Here is an 18,007-nt window from a genome sequence, read left to right on the forward strand (position 1 = left end):
CAAAGATGAAATATGTATCTTCCAGCTACAGTGGGAGGAATCCTGAAATCTGGAAGTGAAAGGTCTCCAACCAGGGGATTAGATTTTTAAAAAATATTAGATCAAAAGTAAAAAATCAGAGATCCTGACACAACCATCTGGAAGTGAAATCACATAAAAACAAGAAGTGCCAGTAACAAGAAATTAGGAAGGTGATACTTGAAATATCAGTCACAGTTGATGTAGATTCGACACTGCTCTTCCATATCGAAACATCTGAAGCATGGAATACAATCCAAACCATTCTAGTAAAAAGATTTCACATACTTTTAATTATTACCATGTTAATTTACACAACTTTACTTTCCATTTTATTAGGTATTTTCTTCATCCAGCTGAAATAACAGCAATGAGCTCTTCTCACTACTCCTCTCCTGTAGTCTTCCCATAATCAAAGCAAATCAGCAGAAGAAACAACATGGGAAGGACAAGGCCACAGTCATGAAGATACTTTGAGTCTTCCCCTTGCTGAGATGAAGACCTCATCTTGTTGAGAAAAGTCGTGGCCCAGCTGTACTCTGCCTCCACTTTCTACCCTAGGAATAGCAAAAACGAGGAGGGAGGGAGTGGGGAAGTGAAGCGTAATATTGTGAACTTCTGCTAAATCGCACAATCTGTTATCCTGCTCTCAGTGTTCCAAACCTCCCTTCTACCACATCTTCAACACAACACAAGCCACCAGGGTAGGCTGCCTCCCATTGTGCTCTGTCTTTTAAAAGCAAACATTGTTCATAGCATGCATGTTTTAACCAGGGTGTGCTCTCTTCAGAGAGCTGCTTTGGCACGTGGATTTGGGCCAGCATCAACAAAGCTGATTTTCCTATGAATCTTCTGCCTTGAGAATTGTCACATGCATGGCAAGTATTCTTGTCAATCTGCTTTCGTGAAGACCACCCGTTGCATTGCCCTGGAACCGTGGGTTGCTCTTTAGTGCTGTGATTAGTACTCCCAGAACATTGGATCTTTTGCAGTGGCTAAGGGGAGACTTCCCCACATCACATGTGGCCCCACATACAGACATACAAACACAGAAGTACTATTGTAAAGGGCAAACCAGAAATGCGAAAAGCACATCAGGGTAAGAAAGAACATCTCAGAGCTTCTGGCCTCAAGTGCACATCTGCCTGCCAAAATATGAGCACTTGTCAACACCAACTCATTTTCCAGGTGGGACAGGCCAGGGTAAAGTTGCTGACAACTTCATTCCTTTGGGGAGCAAAAGGTGTTTTGCATCTTCACCAAAGGAAGGCAGTGGTTGCTGCAACCAGCAAACTCTACTGCAAATTGTAACCTGTTGTATTTCTTCCTTCTGATAACGCCAGGTGCCAACGCAGCTCCATAATAACAATTCTGGAGATAGCCAAGGCTTTTGCAGCCATGGTAAGTAAATGGTGGCAGACCCACAGCTTGTGGTACTGATTTTTGTGATAGACCTGCCTTTGTGCTATGTGTTTCAGCCTGACGAGGGTGGCTGCCAGCTCTTGCCAGCTCCGGATGCCTATTCTGGAAGCAGCCATCTCGGATGAACGTTACTTTGCCAAACTACAATTGCCAGGGGTATTGTCAGATTCTTCGCTGTTTTCTCTTAAAAGGGAACATGTCAAAGGGACACGGGCTAACGAGCTAACCTCCAAAACCACAGAAAAAACTCTCCCAGGAAGAGAAGTTCCCTGGTCTCCTCTACAAGTACACTGCTGAAATAAAATGGCTGAAGTACCACCGTGCTCTGATCCCCATTCACAATGCACCCTTGTAGACCATTCTCCCAGGAAAAGTAGTTCCGCTTTGTTCCTCCGTGCTTGCTGCCTTACTGATGGCTACCTTGCACAAAGGAACCTAAGTTTCCCATACCTGCTGTCTATTCCCAGGGAACTCCTGGGATAAAATACTAGACCTGTATGTCTGCATAATCTCAGCGTCATGGTTTAACCTCAGCCAGCAACTAAGCACCACACAGCTGCTCACTCACTCCGCCACCCCCGGTGAGATGAGGGAGAGAATCAGCAGAGTAAAAGTGAGAAAACTCAGCTGTTGAGGTAAAGACGAAAGCTGGTTATGCAAGCAAAGCAAAAAGAGGAATTCATTAATTACTTCCCATGGGCAGGCAGGTGTTCAGCCACCTCCAGGAAAGCAGGGCTGCATCACGTCTAACGGTTACTTGGGAAGACAAATGGCATCACTCTCAACGTCCCTCCCTTACTTTTTCTTCCCCCAGCTCTGTATACTGAGCACGGCGATGTCTGGTATGCAATGTCCTTTTGGTCAGCCAGGGTCAGCTGTCCCAGCTGTGTCTCCCCCCAACTTGTGCACCCCCAGCCTGCTCGCTGGCAGGGGGTATGAGCGACCAAAGATGCCTTGACTCTGTGTAAGCGCTGCTCAGCAAGAACTGAAACATCCCTGTATTATCAACACTGTTTCCAGCACAAATCCAAAACATAGCCACATACTAGCTACAGTTAACTCTAGCACAGCCCAAACCAGCGCGCTCACTGACTTGAAGCGGTCCACACCTGCACAATGAAATGAACTTTCCTTGTTATCTACTTCTATGGGCTTGTGGACTTTTATTCCCATTTCCTGCTCTTGGGTTCCACTGGTGACCATTAGGTGCTGCGGAGGGAAGAAGGAAAAGCAAATGCAAATAAAGGAAGAGCTTTGTATACATCCCCAAAAGAGCAGACTGGAAAGGTCAGATAACACATATTAAAAACAAATAGCTGGAAAAATAAATAGGATGCCTTGAAAATGAACCAGATGAATCAAAAGGCACAGAAGGAATCTATTAAAAAAAAAAAAAAGTGGATGTAGGATAACACAGTTAAAGCAAGATAATTGTTATAGAAGACTCAGCTGCAGCAAATGCAGCAGCAAGCCTCTACAGAGGAAAAAGCACTTGCACAAAAATAACATAGCAAAAACAAATATGGCCATAAATTCAGCCGGAGCTTCCAGGCTCCCTCAGAGGAGGTGTAGAGAAACATTCTAAAAACCGAAGATGCTGCTTGAGTTTTCAGAAATGCAGCTTTGGGTGAGCTGTGTTTCTCTTGTGTTGGTCTCCTACGTGGCCCAAGCCATCTGCCTTGCCATATTTGTTTGACAAGGTGCATCTACACAGCAACTTCTCTGAGTCACTGACCACAAGCGAGAGCTGCTTTCCCATGAAATCTTTGACAAAAACTAGAAGTTTCTGAAGAAATACGTCAGTTTGAACAAAAATGTTTCTTCACATACAGAGATAGCTGAAGAAGCTGCAATTCCAAAGCTAAAATAATACTACACAAGGGTTAAAACCCACATGGCCCTGTCCTTGGTAAAACACACAGACTGTTCTCTGCTCTGGGGTCCGTATCTATCTGCCTGTCTCTGAGAATTTTAAAAGGCCTTGCTGTCATTTCCTATTGGAAAATAAATACACTTCAAAACCTCAAAACTTGCTGAACAGAATGGTTGTTTTCCTAGTCCAAGAGCAATATTCTCTCTGGTAAATTCTGTGCTGCATTGGAACCCCATGGCTTGTTCTCTGAATGTTGATTTTAGACCAGCTCTCCTGGGCCGCTGCGGTCAGTAAAGCCCTCAGCTGGTTTTTGGCGCCGCAGGGGGTGCGGAGGGACGGGGTCAGATCACGCGCTGCAGTGACCCTGCCCCAGCAGGGTGAGACATGCGGAACCATGCGGGAACTCCTCAGATCTCAGTTTAACCGCGTTTTACCAGACCAGGCCCTGAAAACTTTCAGATGCCCGAACTGGATTGTTTTCCGAAACTCATGATGCACACCGGCAGGGCAGGTGATGAGTGTGTAATGGGGTAAAGAGGTACTGGGATGGGGCAAGGCACTCACACTCTACCATAAAGCCATACATAAGCGGTAGGAACTGTAGTAAAATCAAGGGAAGAGAAGGGAGTCTGCAGATCCCATGTTATTAACATAAAGCTGGAGTTTAATAAGTTAAACCTGTCAGACCATAAGCATTACATGGCTATGCTGACAATCATCCTGAGGTATATTGTAACGCTAACATCTGTATCGTTTGCATATCTTTAACATAAAACGATAGTTCAGCTAAGGTTTTATGGCAAAAATGTTACTTCCTGATAGTTCTATTTAGTTTCAGACTTTATTTGCAGGCTGCAAAACATAAAACGTTTGAAGAAAAAGAATCTAGTGAATACGTAAATAAGAGGTTTATGAGAAAACTCCATGCCTTTAAAAACACTTGTTTAAAGGAATTAAAAGGCAAAGGGCCAAAATGCAACATACTCCAGTAAAAACAGAAGCTCAGTGCTGGATGAAAGGCAGTAATTTCACTCCATGTTGCACAGACTAACACAGAGCATTGGAACATCCCCTGTATCCCAGACATGGAGCTGCTGAGATCATCCCTAAAACCAGGTTCAACTTTATTGACAGCTCAGGCAGACAAAAAGCTGCTTCATTTGGGGGCATCATCAAGCTGATGTAACAATTTTTAAGTGACTTAAAATATTGTCCATAATTGAATGCATGGTAGAGTGGTATATGACAGGAGAAACATACATTAAAGCTGAAAATCTAATCAAAAGCATATGTTGCTTTTGGTAGAGAAGTGGACTTAAAGGGACACAGAATTATTAGGAAAAATGAATGAGAGAAATACACGGTGTTTCTCCTTTCCTATAAACTTTCACTGAGCAAATTAAAAATAACCGTAGCATGCAATGAATCAATGGTCTGAATCATGTTCCAAAATAATTCTGTAATGCACCCCAGCTCAGAGCGCTTAGCCTAAAATGAGACAATCTCTAGTGACTTCAAATAAGTTACTTGAATTAGCTGAGGTATCATTTATAAAGTGGCTGTCCTTATGCTATACAAGCATCATTATTTAAAAATTCAGATGAGAATTAGAGATGTGAGCTCCGCAACTTCCTTTCCAATCTGCTTTGCTTGTGGTCTTGGGGACTAACCCACATAAATATGAATATAATTAGATATTTAGAAATAGTAAAGACAGTTCATTCGTTACAGAAATCTACAAAGAATAAGAAGGGGTTTTATAATCCAGTTTTGGATTTTAAATTGGATTCTTCATTGTCTGAAGTCTGTTAGTCATTATTCCCTGGGTGCAGTGCTTGAATTGACGTCTACAAGAGTTTGTGTGTGTATATGCCCCTAAGAAAACATTCTGAATAGCGAGATTCTCAGGGGGTGCTGACACAAATAACGGACACAACGTACTTTATCTATTAAAAACACTTCAAGCTTTTAAGTAAAGCCAAAACCTACAATTAAATCAATATTAGACACATAGGAAGAGATGATTCAGAAGAAGTTATTCACAGCAATGCACAGGTGGATATTTGCATTGTGGGAACAAGCCAAATCGAAATAATTTAACTCTGCACATGCAGAATGTTTCTTGGGAGTGACAAGGATCCAGAACGATCTTATTCCAGAATTTGGAGCCCAGTTTCAGAAATTCTCAGGTGACGGTAATTCTTTCCCAAACGGAAGTGTTTATAGTAGAGCAAACTGTAGCAAAATAATGTTTTTGTTCCGATCGTGCGTGTCCTAGTTACTATTCAGAAGCCAGGCATACAAGCAGCTTAGCTCCTGAGAAATGAGGAATCTAGCAATAGCATCTTGAAAAATTCTCCTTCGTTAGCAGAAGAGGTTCCTTTCTGATCACCATTTTCCCTTTTTTTGTCTAAGCTCCCCATTTCAGCTTGCAGCTTTCCTCTTTGACTCGCCTTCTGATAGGTTTTGCCAACTTTTTTCTTCTTCATTGCGGCCACAAGGCTGGCATAAGACCCTTAGTTATTTTTGAAGCTAATAGTATCCTGCCGCGGTTAGCTCTTCTGCCAGGTTTGTGAGGTGCAAATGGAAGCAAATCCCTTCCCTTTTCTCTTGGTTACTTTAGCACCAAAGTCAAACATGCTCGCATGTTTCCACACTGAATGCTTTGGAAATACTGGCCACTTCCAAAGCATGTGTCCCTTCCTAACCTGTCAGTTTAGTCTCTGTTCCACACACATTTAGTGATATTTCCTCACTTTTATTTAATATATAATGGAAATAGAGATTCACAAGAGTCAGACTCTGGAAATAGTTATTTATACAAATAAATGACTCTTCTCCTGCTCCCAGCATTTTCATCCTCCACTTGCAGTCTTTTCTTTTTGTTTTTTTCCTTTTTTGGGGGGGAACAGGAGGGGATGCTTTGACATAAAATATGCCCAAAAAGTAAGTTGAGACATGTCGTGATTGAAACTCATCTCACTGTTCCACATGATTATTCATTTTCAGTTTGAAAATTGCACTACAGGTTGCTTGTTTGTCTTGGTTTTGTTTCTTGTTAAACACCATAAGAGAACATCACAAGGAAAGTGGATTTACAGTATTGTTGGAACAGCAATCGAGCACTCTCTGCTCCTGTGCTGTAAGACACCTTCATGACAGCATTTAGCACACTAGTGGAAGAACTACGGTGAGTTTTATTTTGCTCTCTGCTTCGTTGCCGCATCCATGCGGTCTCAGTGATTTCCAAGAAAGGGAAAATGAAGAAAGGACTTGGTCATCATTATTTGAAATACAGCGTCTTTTACGTTAGTCAGTGCTGTCTCAACTACCCTTCCCAGCTTGTGCGGTAGTAAATGTCGATCTTCAGATTTCTGCAGCCAGGCTTGTCAGAGCTAAAAGGCAATTGTGTTCATGCTTTTGTTGAAAGAACAAAAGATGTCACTGATAATCTTGTATCTCTGCATCAGATTCAGAAAGCAGGTGGATTTATTTTTTCCTACACTTGAAATGATACATGCGAACATGCAGGGACTGGAAAAAGATGTTTTGCACATTTTACCAATTAGACAAATCCTGGTCCTTGCAGAAAAACGAAGGAAACAGCTTGTGCACAAAGACATTATGGGAGGAGCTGCTGAACAAATTCCTGTAGACGTGAACGCAAGCCTCAGTATGGACCTTGATTCTTCACCTTCCATGGATCAGAAAAAGCATATGGAAATCAAACAACTGGGTTTGACCTCCACAATTGTATTCACTGTGCCTGTTCACTGAGACTGTGTTTATTCCTTAAACTGGTTTTAATCAATATTTAGTTTTGAAATGTTTGCACAGAAGACATCTGGAAGAAAGAGAGGCCAAGTCCAGGGTACTGCAAATGTCACGACAGTTGTCTATGGATTGGTCTATCATCTAAAGTTGTGAAATGGTAGTTTATGTTCCATTAAAAAGAGGTGGGGATAATTAAAAGCAAAGCAATGGAAGAACAAACAGTGGAGGCAGATGTTTCCCAGATTTGCTTGACAAAATAGTAAAATATCGAAACCTCCATATTCTCCTTTTCTCCACATCACTGGATATTTTTATCCCTTAGTTATATTGAAACAATACAAATATTTCACAAAGGCCATGTTTGCCAGCATCTCAGGAAAACCAGGGTCTATAAATAGGAAAGTGCTGTTAGAGAAGGTGAAATAACTAGAGCTGACTCATGGGCAGCCCCAAGGAGACTCAGAGAAGGCAAAAACACCTACCCGATGCAAACAAAAGCAACCAACCAAACCTCCACGTCCTTTACTACATTTACTTTTCATCGTGTCCCAGCATTCCTTGTGGACCAAGCTCCAAAATTACATGGACGTTATGGGCACACACATATTTTACCGATTTAAAAATAAATTTGAAAGCAATCCTTTCATTTCTATACCCTTCAAATGCAAAACAGCTTCTTTTTTCTGTGCATCTGACATTTTTAACAAGATTAGGGGGTTAGACTCCAAGGATTTCATTAATTAAGTAGACTTTAAATATACATATACAAATAATACTGTCCTTGTCATCAGTTTGGTATCCTCCAAGGAGAGACAGACAAGATTGCCTTGGAAAATTTAACTACTCCCTTGCTTTAATTTAGAGCATTCCCTTGTATGGCAAATTAAGAGGTCAGGAGGCTGCAGGTATAAAACCAATGTGCCAGCTTTAGCTGGACAAATTTATCTTAACATTCCTCTCCCTGTTCTGTATTTTCAGCTGGGTATGCTGTAAAATCTGGTGTTCAGATTTCACTGGCATCCAGATCCCAATTGGATTCAGTCAGGATCTCTACCATTCCTTCCTGCAAATGTTCCTGCATCATTTGTCCACGCAAATGCTGGGGAGGTGCTTTTGTTTGGGGAAATGCCAGGTTTTAGCTGTTCGGTGTGAGCTGGGAGCGCACGGAGCAATGGACTGGACAGACTGGGGAGCGAAAGTGTCACGAGATACTAACGCAGAAGTCTGCGTATCCCCAGGGCAAGCTCGTGTTTCACATCTAGTATTAGACCTCCTACTACAAAGTCTATACATAGGGCAGAAATCTTCATCTCCTGCTACTGCTTCCTGTAGCCTCCTATATTCTTTCAGGTCTTCCATTTTTCAGTTGCACTTGCCATTTTGTCTGCTCCAGTCCAGTTCTCATGTACCCTTGCTGCCAAAGCAGCAGTCCCTAAGGGTCAATAGGAGAGATAGGAATATTTAATTGGAAAAAAAATCCTTTGCACGCCTTTCAAAATATCATATTCACCCATGACATACATCTGTTCTTGGTACCAAGGCAGTATAAAAAGACAGCTTCAGTTCAAGCCGATGCTGCTGGCTTTATGTGGGAATGTCTGGGTCCAGTTCCATGAGTCAGTTGGGAAGATCAATTTGATTTTTATGGCTTTAAAATCTATATGATCTCCAAACTCAAAAGGCCCTGCTTTCATCTTCAGTTTACACAGCTACATTCTAAGGTTATGGGATTACATCACATTGAATAAATAAGCAAAACAAACTTTTTTTCTTCAAATATTTTTAAATGGATAATTCAGGTCATTTCTAATGAATGACATGATAATTAGCATAACACAGCCACAGAGGCAGGCAAACAGAAAGCCAAATTTAAAGTTAAAATGGTAACTAAGTGTAATGAAAGGGAGAAAAGTGACCCCCTACAAGTACTGAATAGGGGTTGGGCACAGGAAGTGAAGAATTATTTAAGATGCAGGACTGTATGCTTAAATAGGGGGGAAGCAACTTTTAAAGAGGGGGGTGGAGAAAATAAGAAATTATGAAAAAAATTAACCTCACAATATATTACTTTACAGGACTGTCACTAAAGCTGAATTGGAGATTTTCCACAGCCAGACCCATAAAACAGGAAAATCAAACCACTGGGCAATACACCTCTGGGAAGAAGCATGAAGGACTAAACACTCATGATGGCAAGTTTTTTCTATGTTGGATATTAATATATATACCCACAGGACTGGGTGCAACAGCAATGACTCTCAGTTGAGTCTGAGGGTAACTACATTAGCACGGCTTGTGCGTTTTTAATTCTCGCTTTTTTCAGGGGCTTCCAGAAAAAAAGAAAGGAGGGTAAAGATAGCAAACAGATTGAAGCCATGTGAAGGATAGATGCACAGAAGAGAGTGTAGAAGAAAGAGAAGTTCAGAATGAAAGAGATGTCACCATATTCCAAAATATCTCAGACAAAAATTCCTATTAAAAGGAATTCTGGCCTCAGCCTCTCTAGCATGTTCCCATTGATTTTAATGGACATGGAAAAGTGTGCCATGAAAATACAGCTTTGGGAATCATTCCCAGTTTTGAAACACAATACACAGCACAAAGCATAGCAGTTTAAAACTAAGGCACCAAATTAGGAAAATGTTCTTAATAGAAAAGAGAGAGAGAGGGCAGTAAAATTCCCCAAGGGACAAGGCAGCATCACTACACAGACCAGAGAAAGAACATAAACAGAAATGATGTCAATAATCCACAAACACAAGGTGTCAGATCAGTCTGTTGTAGCACAACCTTCCACAACACTCCAGACCTACCAGCTGCCTCTTAGTCTTTGATATTAAATTCTAATGTATAGGTACATACATATATGCCACAGCAAACAAACCATCCAAAATAGTTCTTGGTTTGTTGTGTTAAATAAAGTAGCAAAATAACAGAGAGCTTTGAAAACCACGTTGAACCATATGGATGTGTTAGGGCTAAGTAATAAGCAGAGCAAGTTGGGTGCCTCAAAAGAGTCATAGTTAATCGTGGCCTGTGAAATATGATGAGATGAAAGGCAGGATGAACAATTAAGGCTGATACATAACATATGACAACCATAAATGTCCCTGCATTGTGCCTAATCTAAAGCAGCAATGAAAAGAGATGACAAAAGATAGACAGGAAACGTGAGCAATGCGTAAAAACCCAAGGAACCCAGCAGAGAAGCCTGTGCTGGGTCTAGTTCTCCTTTCTTCAAAATGTACAAAGAAAGAATCCAGGAGAAAATAGGATACATAAACTAGAAATAGGGTTGTGTTTTGTTTGGGGGTCTTGTTTATTTGTTTTGCATTTGGGAACAAACTGGATTGCAACGAAAGAAATGATGTGACTGCGGTTCGGACAGCTGTTCAAACAGAAATCAGGCGCAAAATGGGTGTGAACAAAACCTGCAAGTTCAGGAGGGTTATGTGAATCATTCTACGATGTTTCTTCAACAACATCAGGAAGAGCGTGTATTTAACTGACGTCCTCCTCTGCCTCAGTATCTTGGAGTACCTTTCCTATTCAACACTGCCAAAAAATAGGGAATCCTATACCACTACATGGGAATCCTAGAATCTCCATAGGGAATCTTGCAAGCCGTGTTCCGTCTGAGATTTGTGGGGCTTGTTACCTCACAGTCCTACAAGATTTGCCAGGTCAAGTTCACTCACCATTCTATCAAAAGAAAACCTAAGCTGTAACATCAATATATCACACAGGTATTTCTTTAGGCATGTGCTGTCACAAAGGGACTGAGTATCAAGTTATTGCATATATCATTTTCCATAACTGCTAATTTTAGAGTGTGAAAGGGCCTATATATGTCTGTATGTGCGTGAGCATGTGTGCACATATGTGTAGATGAGTTTATTAGAAAGGAGATTTCTGTACAAGAGCAGTTCATTTTTCCTATATATCATCCATGCCTGGAACTGCCAGCAACGTCACTGGAAATTCTAGACAAAGACCAGGCGCTGGTGCCACCAGTTAGAGGTACTAGAAAAGAAGAATTAATCCTTTGATTGTGAGTGGCAGAGAAATTTTGCTTCATTCTTTGTTAGACATTTTTTTCCCTTGGAAGTGATCTGGAACAGTGCAGTGGATGGAGCCAAGGGACTGCCTGTGTTTACATTTGTAGTTGTTCTTGGGCACATACAGCAATAAATTACTCTAATTTAAAGAAAGGCCTTCTGACAGCTTTAAAATTATGATTTAGCTGTACAAAGGAAACATATGAACACATGCTTCCCATGTTAAATCAGCCAAAACTTCATCTCTTTCTGCATGAAGATCCTGCTTTTTATAGCTATGCATAGATCCTTATATGGCTTCAGAATGAAGAGGAATTTCAGTCTCTATTTTTAGCTGCACCATAGTTCTACCTTTTTTAAATGTTGCAGTCATGTCACTAGAGCTCAGCTCCTTACGCGGACAACCTTTCCTCAAGGATCTCAAGCACTTCTCAAACACTATCTGACTAAACCTTTCAGGGAACTATTACTCCAGTAGAGAAGAGAAATATTAGGCAAGGTCTACAGAAGAGTAAGGGAAGGGCACAGAGATTTTAGCAGCTGAAAGGAAGGTCACAGAGAATCAGTGCCCATGAACACAGCCAACACTCAGGTTTGGTGTTTGTTTGGAGTGAGGTCGCATTTGTTTTTAAACTCTACATTAGCACAGATTGAAAGCCAGGATTTATATGTTCCCAGAAGACACACGGCTCATTGGCTGATTCAAATAATTTTGTAAGTCTTCCTTATATTATCATGAAGTACATGCTAAATCTACAGATGCAGACAAAATGCCCCAAGGAAAGGTGAAAAAGCAGCAGAATATGCAGAGGAAAGAGGTTGTTCTTTACTGCCTTGTTCTCTTTTTTCAACTCCCCTTAGCAGTTTTAACAATAGCCCCGAACTGGCCATAAGCCACTGCAGCACGTTATTATATCATCTTAGAAACACATTTCCAGAACAAAATCTACATTGCAATTAATTTTGTGTTATGGCACCAAAAGAAGAAAAAAACCTGTTAGATCTTAAACCTCCAGGCATTTAGTGACCAAAGAGGAAACATTCAGAGAACCCTGTATCACACCTCACCACAAACGCTTAATTCTTCATGGTGAATGGTCTCACTTGGATGCTTTCTCACAGTTCTTTCACTACAATGAAAAACAGACGCTCATTAGTTTACAGTGGCACCCAAGATGTCTCTATACAACTCAGTGAGAAATAATTCCAAATACACATTTGGTATAAATTTAATAATACAAATATTGTTAGATTTTAAAAATTCTGCTATAGAAATACTGAACTAAAATTTTAAGTGACTCACAGTTTATTTCTGAGTATACAGTCTGGGGTGACTTGAGAGTCCCTTCTTTTCACAAAAAGCCTAGCTTCTATTTTCTGAAAATCAGACCTAGATACAGTGTGGAAAAATGCGCATTCACAAATGGAAGCATCCCAAACCAACAGTCAATTCTAAACATTTTGGCCACTGGGTACTCAATACTGTACCAGACCTGATTAGACTGCTCACTGGAACACAGCTACCAGATGTTAAGGGAAGATCCAGTGGTACCCACACACTATTCAGGTCAGGTTCTTCTGGACTGCACAGGGATGTGGGTAACACATATTTGCTTGCAAGCACTGAGAACGCAGAACCAAAAGTCTCGGTGTCCAGATTAGTCACTGGGTAAGCCATTTTGTTCCCTTTGTTTTCCCACCCTCTTGGCTCATCAGTTCTCCTGAGCGCCTGCCAACAGCCACTGAGCTTCACCAGATACTTGCCTTGAAAAATCTGAAGTAGCTCAATTAGTCCTTTGGGGTCCTTAGCTTAATACAATATTGGTTATTTAATATCCAGGTGATCAATATCCTCATGACATAAAATAGAATAATGTTAGTTTACTACTGATTGTATTATCCTCTCTGAGGGACACTTCTCACTCAAATATTCAGTTAAAAGTGTGTATTCCCATCCCGGTTTCCCTGACCTCTCTGCTGATTTATACTTGGTAGCTAAGGAAAGTATTAAAACAAGTACATCCCCTCCATCAGTGCTGGGGACAAACACAGCTCATGATCGGACCTCGCGTTGGAAGCTCCAGCTGTCTCTGCTGAGCAGCGTAAGAAGATGGAAACTATATACTTTTCTAAGAGCAGTTTCCTCCAGCTTTTAAAGCACATTCAGCAGTCCCGTTCCAGTCTGTGTCTGGATCCCGGTCTTGGTAAGACACTTCCAATTCTGACCTCCATTTCCCATTTCCTTTCTTCATTTCTTGCCTGGGCCCAATGTCATAGACCACCAACGAAACGTACCCACTATTTGAAGTCTGGTGTTCTGTCAGACTGAATGGAAGTTATCCAGCAAATAACAGCAAGTGTCTGTCAACCACAGCACAAGTGTGGCTTGCTGCACCATTCCTCCGTGTTCCTATTCCTCCTCATGTGGGACTGGTGGCTTATGGCTTATTAAAATTTTGATGTAATAAAACATTCAGTTTCTCTATAGCTCTCAGTTTTGTCTGTATGCAGCACAGCTTGTTTTTCATAATTTTCCCACTGGATGCTGAAGAATACATGTCAATCAAATGACCTACATTTTTAAAGAAAGAAACTCCTAAGGGTGAAGTGCAAAGCTCCAGTTTAATTAGCAGACTTACATAGCTCTGTGATGAGGCTCCAAGGGGACGAGGGGAAAGGGAGCCCTTGTTTCTTGTCTCTGTCTAGACAGTGGCATTGAATCTTTTCCAAAAACCTGATCCATAGCAGCCTCTTCACCGACGTTTAGTTGAACAAGCAATTTGCCATGGCCCTGTCAGCATTTCCCCTGAGATATAAGAATTATAAAAAAAAGGTGTCTGTTCAACATGCCGCACAAGGCATATGGCTTAGATGCAGTTAGAGCTACAACAAACACAGAAAGTTGCTCCACAGATCAGAATTCCCTGTTTTACAGTTTTACCTGCACATTAACTGTCCCCAGACACACACATACAGCCCCAAACATGTTACAAATCTTAAAGCCAAACACCAGTCTGCTACTCGAGGTAATGTTAGCAGTATGGTCTTCCACCTTTAAATATTCATCAGGCCATTCAGAAATGTGAATTTTTATCATATGCTTGTCTGAAAGACTCCAGTATCCACCAGTGCTTGTATCTGAGCCATGGAGCCAGGCGTATGACACTCACAGACACACATTCCTCGTGTGGAGCTAAGCTGAAGAAGGCACTGCTGTTCTCAGCTATAATGATTGCAGTTGCAGTTCTTGTTCTCACCCACATAAGTGTATTATCATCTAATATGAAGCTAAAAGAACCCTACTAAATAATAGGAGCAGCAGGGAAGAGAAGACCCAAAGCTGCTATTTCTGATAGCAGAGAGTCTAGAATGCCAGATTTGAGCCCTTCCTGGTAGCTGTGTTTCAAGTCTGTCTCAGGCTTTTATTTGTATAATACAATCTCTCTTTGCTTTGGTGTTCCTCATCTTTAGAAGTCTTGATTCACACTCATGCTAGCAAAATACGTATTAATATTAGCTGAAACTTCACTTGCACTCAAAGAATAAGACTGAGTCTGAAACATATGATGCCTCTAACACAAGTGTCAGAGGATGGTTTAATTTAAGCCAATCACATAAATGCATATATTTATTACTTACTGTTACCTCCTGGCTGTTGCTAGGGTTTGGATAGGAACAGAGATAACAGAGCTAGGATTTAAGATTTCCTCATGTTGCATTCTTAGGTACTTTCCTCATGTTAGCTAAACTGAAGGTTTTAGCAAAGAGACTCCAGTGTCATACTGAAAGTATGCATCAAAGACTATAAAGCAGGAAAAGAATTTCTGTATTATTATTGTTATCTTTGTTTTACATTGGTATCCAGGGATGTGGGCCTCACTTTAGGCACAAAGCCTGAAAACGCTTGGGGAGATTTACTGCCCGAAATACAATCAGGATGCTACATGAAAGAAAATTGACAGCATTTTTCACAGCTAGAAGTATAAAACATTTAAATTGTGTAATTCAGTGATTATTGTGGCTCCCAGGGTGGGCATCGGGTCTGACATTCTAGTGACAAAATTGGCCTCTGTAAGTCCCTGTAGGCCTGACCTTTGAAAGAAAACATAAGCCAAATCAGTTATTGCAGTGGCATTAGAAAATAGTTTTCCATGTTACTAATTACAAAAAGTATTGTATCCATACCAGAGCAAACAAAAAACTCATCTGAACAGGCTGAGAAGACTTACATGAGTGCCTGTTCAGTTCCAGTGCTCTGGAGCAGATGTAAAGCAGCTGTGCTGTTCTGCTTGTGTGCCAAGAACGTGACTAGAATGGTTTTACCAGAGAAACCCAGCTTCGCTCATCTGTATTTTCTCTTCCTCTTGGCACCGCCTTTTCATTCTTCTGCTCAATTGTTCCTTTAATCCATGAAAGCGGTGCAGTGACAGAGCTCTTTCATGTAGATTTCATTCACATTGGCAATGCCCTTGATCTCTCCTACTCCCTTCCTGAGGCACATCATAGTTTATGGCTTTTGCTCTTTCTCTATTGATCTTAAGTGTGGTACAGGCTGTTGGGAAGTGTTTTGTGGCCTGTGGTGTGGTACATACAGTAAAGACAGTCTGAGGACTTTTCCAGGCTGCTTGAGACCAAGAGGACTAAAAGGGATGTATCCAGCCTGATGCCTTTCTGTAACTATAGCTGTATTAAAATCTACTTGGGGGGGATTTACTGAGCAGAGCCAGAAGTTGCTAAAACCACTTCAACATGAGCATCAATCAGTTGGTGACTGTAGTCCCTTATCCCTCTGATCCATACCAGACATACTCCTTGCAGAATAATTCAGGCTAAAGCACCCAGAGACCATCTTACCCAAGATCTTTTCTGAGCCTGGTATTATGTTCTACATAAATTGCCCTTCAGAGTTCTCCTCTCTGTAACAAGCTTCATCCCAAGGTCATCAGGACAGGGAAAGGAGGAAGCAAACAGAGAAGTTTGTCCATACCCTCTGTCATAAAAGGTAAAAGACGACCCTGACCCACGATATTTCAATACATCTTAATGGAAAGATATGTGGAGTTCAGCTTGTGTCTCAGGCAGTCTTCTGACACATCTGCATGCATCCCAGGTTTTCTGTTCTAAGAGTCCGTTTCCTAACTATCATCGCTCTACTGTCTGGTGTCCTGTGTTCCACCGCCTGCTCAAAACACAGCAAGCAGGTCAGCCTCGTTCAATAGATCAAAGCCTCCTGTACAAAGGCATTCTATATACATAGAATCCCAGAATGTCAGGGGTTGGAAGGGACCTGGAAAGCTCATGCAGTGCAATCCCCCCATGGAGCAGGAACACCCAGCTGAGGTTCCACAGGAAGGTGTCCAGGCGGGTTTGAATGTCTGCAGAGAAGGAGACTCCACAACCTCCCTGGGCAGCCTGGGCCAGGCTCTGACACCCTCACCATGAACAAGTTTCTTCTCAAATTTAAGTGGAACCTCTTGTCTTCCAGTTTGAACCCATTGCCCCTTGTCCTACCATTGATCGTCACCGAGAAAAGCCTGGCTCCGTCCTCCTGACACTCATCCTTCATATATTTGTAAACATTAATAAAGGTCACCCCTCAGTCTCCTCTTCTCCAGCTCCAGAGCCCCAGCTCCCTCAGCCTTCCCTCATAAGGGAGATGCTCCACTCCCTTCAGCATCTTTGTTGCCCTGTATACGCTTTTAAGAGAGCTATGGGGAGCATTTCCTGTGGTGGGGGGTAACCAACATCAGCGCTGATGTCCACAGGTCCTACTCTCCTCTGCTTTCCTCTTTTCTTCTTTCCTGTTCTCATTAATGCCATAGCTGGCTGTGATTTTAACAAATGCAAAACAATCAATTCTTTGAATCAGCACATCAGCAGGGCTGTTGCTAACCACTTTGATACCCAGGCAGGCTGTCAGTTCAGTGTCAGTTTTCTCTCCTTCCAAATAAGACTATGTGAAGGACAGACTGGGTTCAGTGGAAGAGCATATAAGGATTTTATGGCTGACCTCGCTGACAACAGGTATTTTAAATAATATTCCTGATTCCATCAGAGTACTTGCCATAATTACCCTGTCACTCTTATCTTTGCCAGCTACTTGTTTGATTCTGCTGCTTCTTTAGACTGCTGTGGGTATTTTACCTTCTGTATTATTTTGAAAACACAAGACACTCAAATGCACTATTTGCATATGCAAATGTTATGTCTCCATGTGCAAATGACAAGAAATCCAAGAACTATGAGTATAAATGATAGCGCAAAGTTAAATGATTCTCCTGTTAATCAGAGGCAAGATTTGATTCTTTATTGAAAACAAAGCTCTGTGATGTTTGCCAGAAATTTGCCATTTAATCTCCAGCACCACAGTTGAAGACTTTTGGCAGCTTGAAGAAGGAGATAACATGAGAATCAGACACAAATATAAATACAATTAGAAATGGGAAGAAAAAAAGAGAATAATCGGTTCTCTGTGCTTTGAGGTTTTCCCAGTGTTATGCCATACGCAGTTGTAAAAATCCTACTATTCACTTTCTTATATTCGTAGGGGGATTAGGAAAGGAACTATGTAGACTTCAAATCTAAGAGTGTCAACTTTGAAAAATACAAAATATTTTGAAGAAAAAGTCTAGATCTCAACTTTGAATCCATGAGATCCTTCTGAGAAAGATGAAGTCAATCATGAAGGAGCTTAACAAGCTCTGAATTGCAGGATTCTTGAAATGAAACCCACACTGAGGAAACAACTGTGAACAGAGCTCAGGTATCTATAGTGAACTGAAACAAATGTGAAGTCACTCTTATGGTAAATCTGAAATCAAAAGAGAAATCTTGGTTCTGTTAGAGTCAAATTCAGTTTTGT

The sequence above is a fragment of the Patagioenas fasciata genome, chromosome 16 (genome assembly GCF_037038585.1).
Source record: "Patagioenas fasciata isolate bPatFas1 chromosome 16, bPatFas1.hap1, whole genome shotgun sequence".
Classification (NCBI taxonomy): domain Eukaryota; kingdom Metazoa; phylum Chordata; class Aves; order Columbiformes; family Columbidae; genus Patagioenas; species Patagioenas fasciata.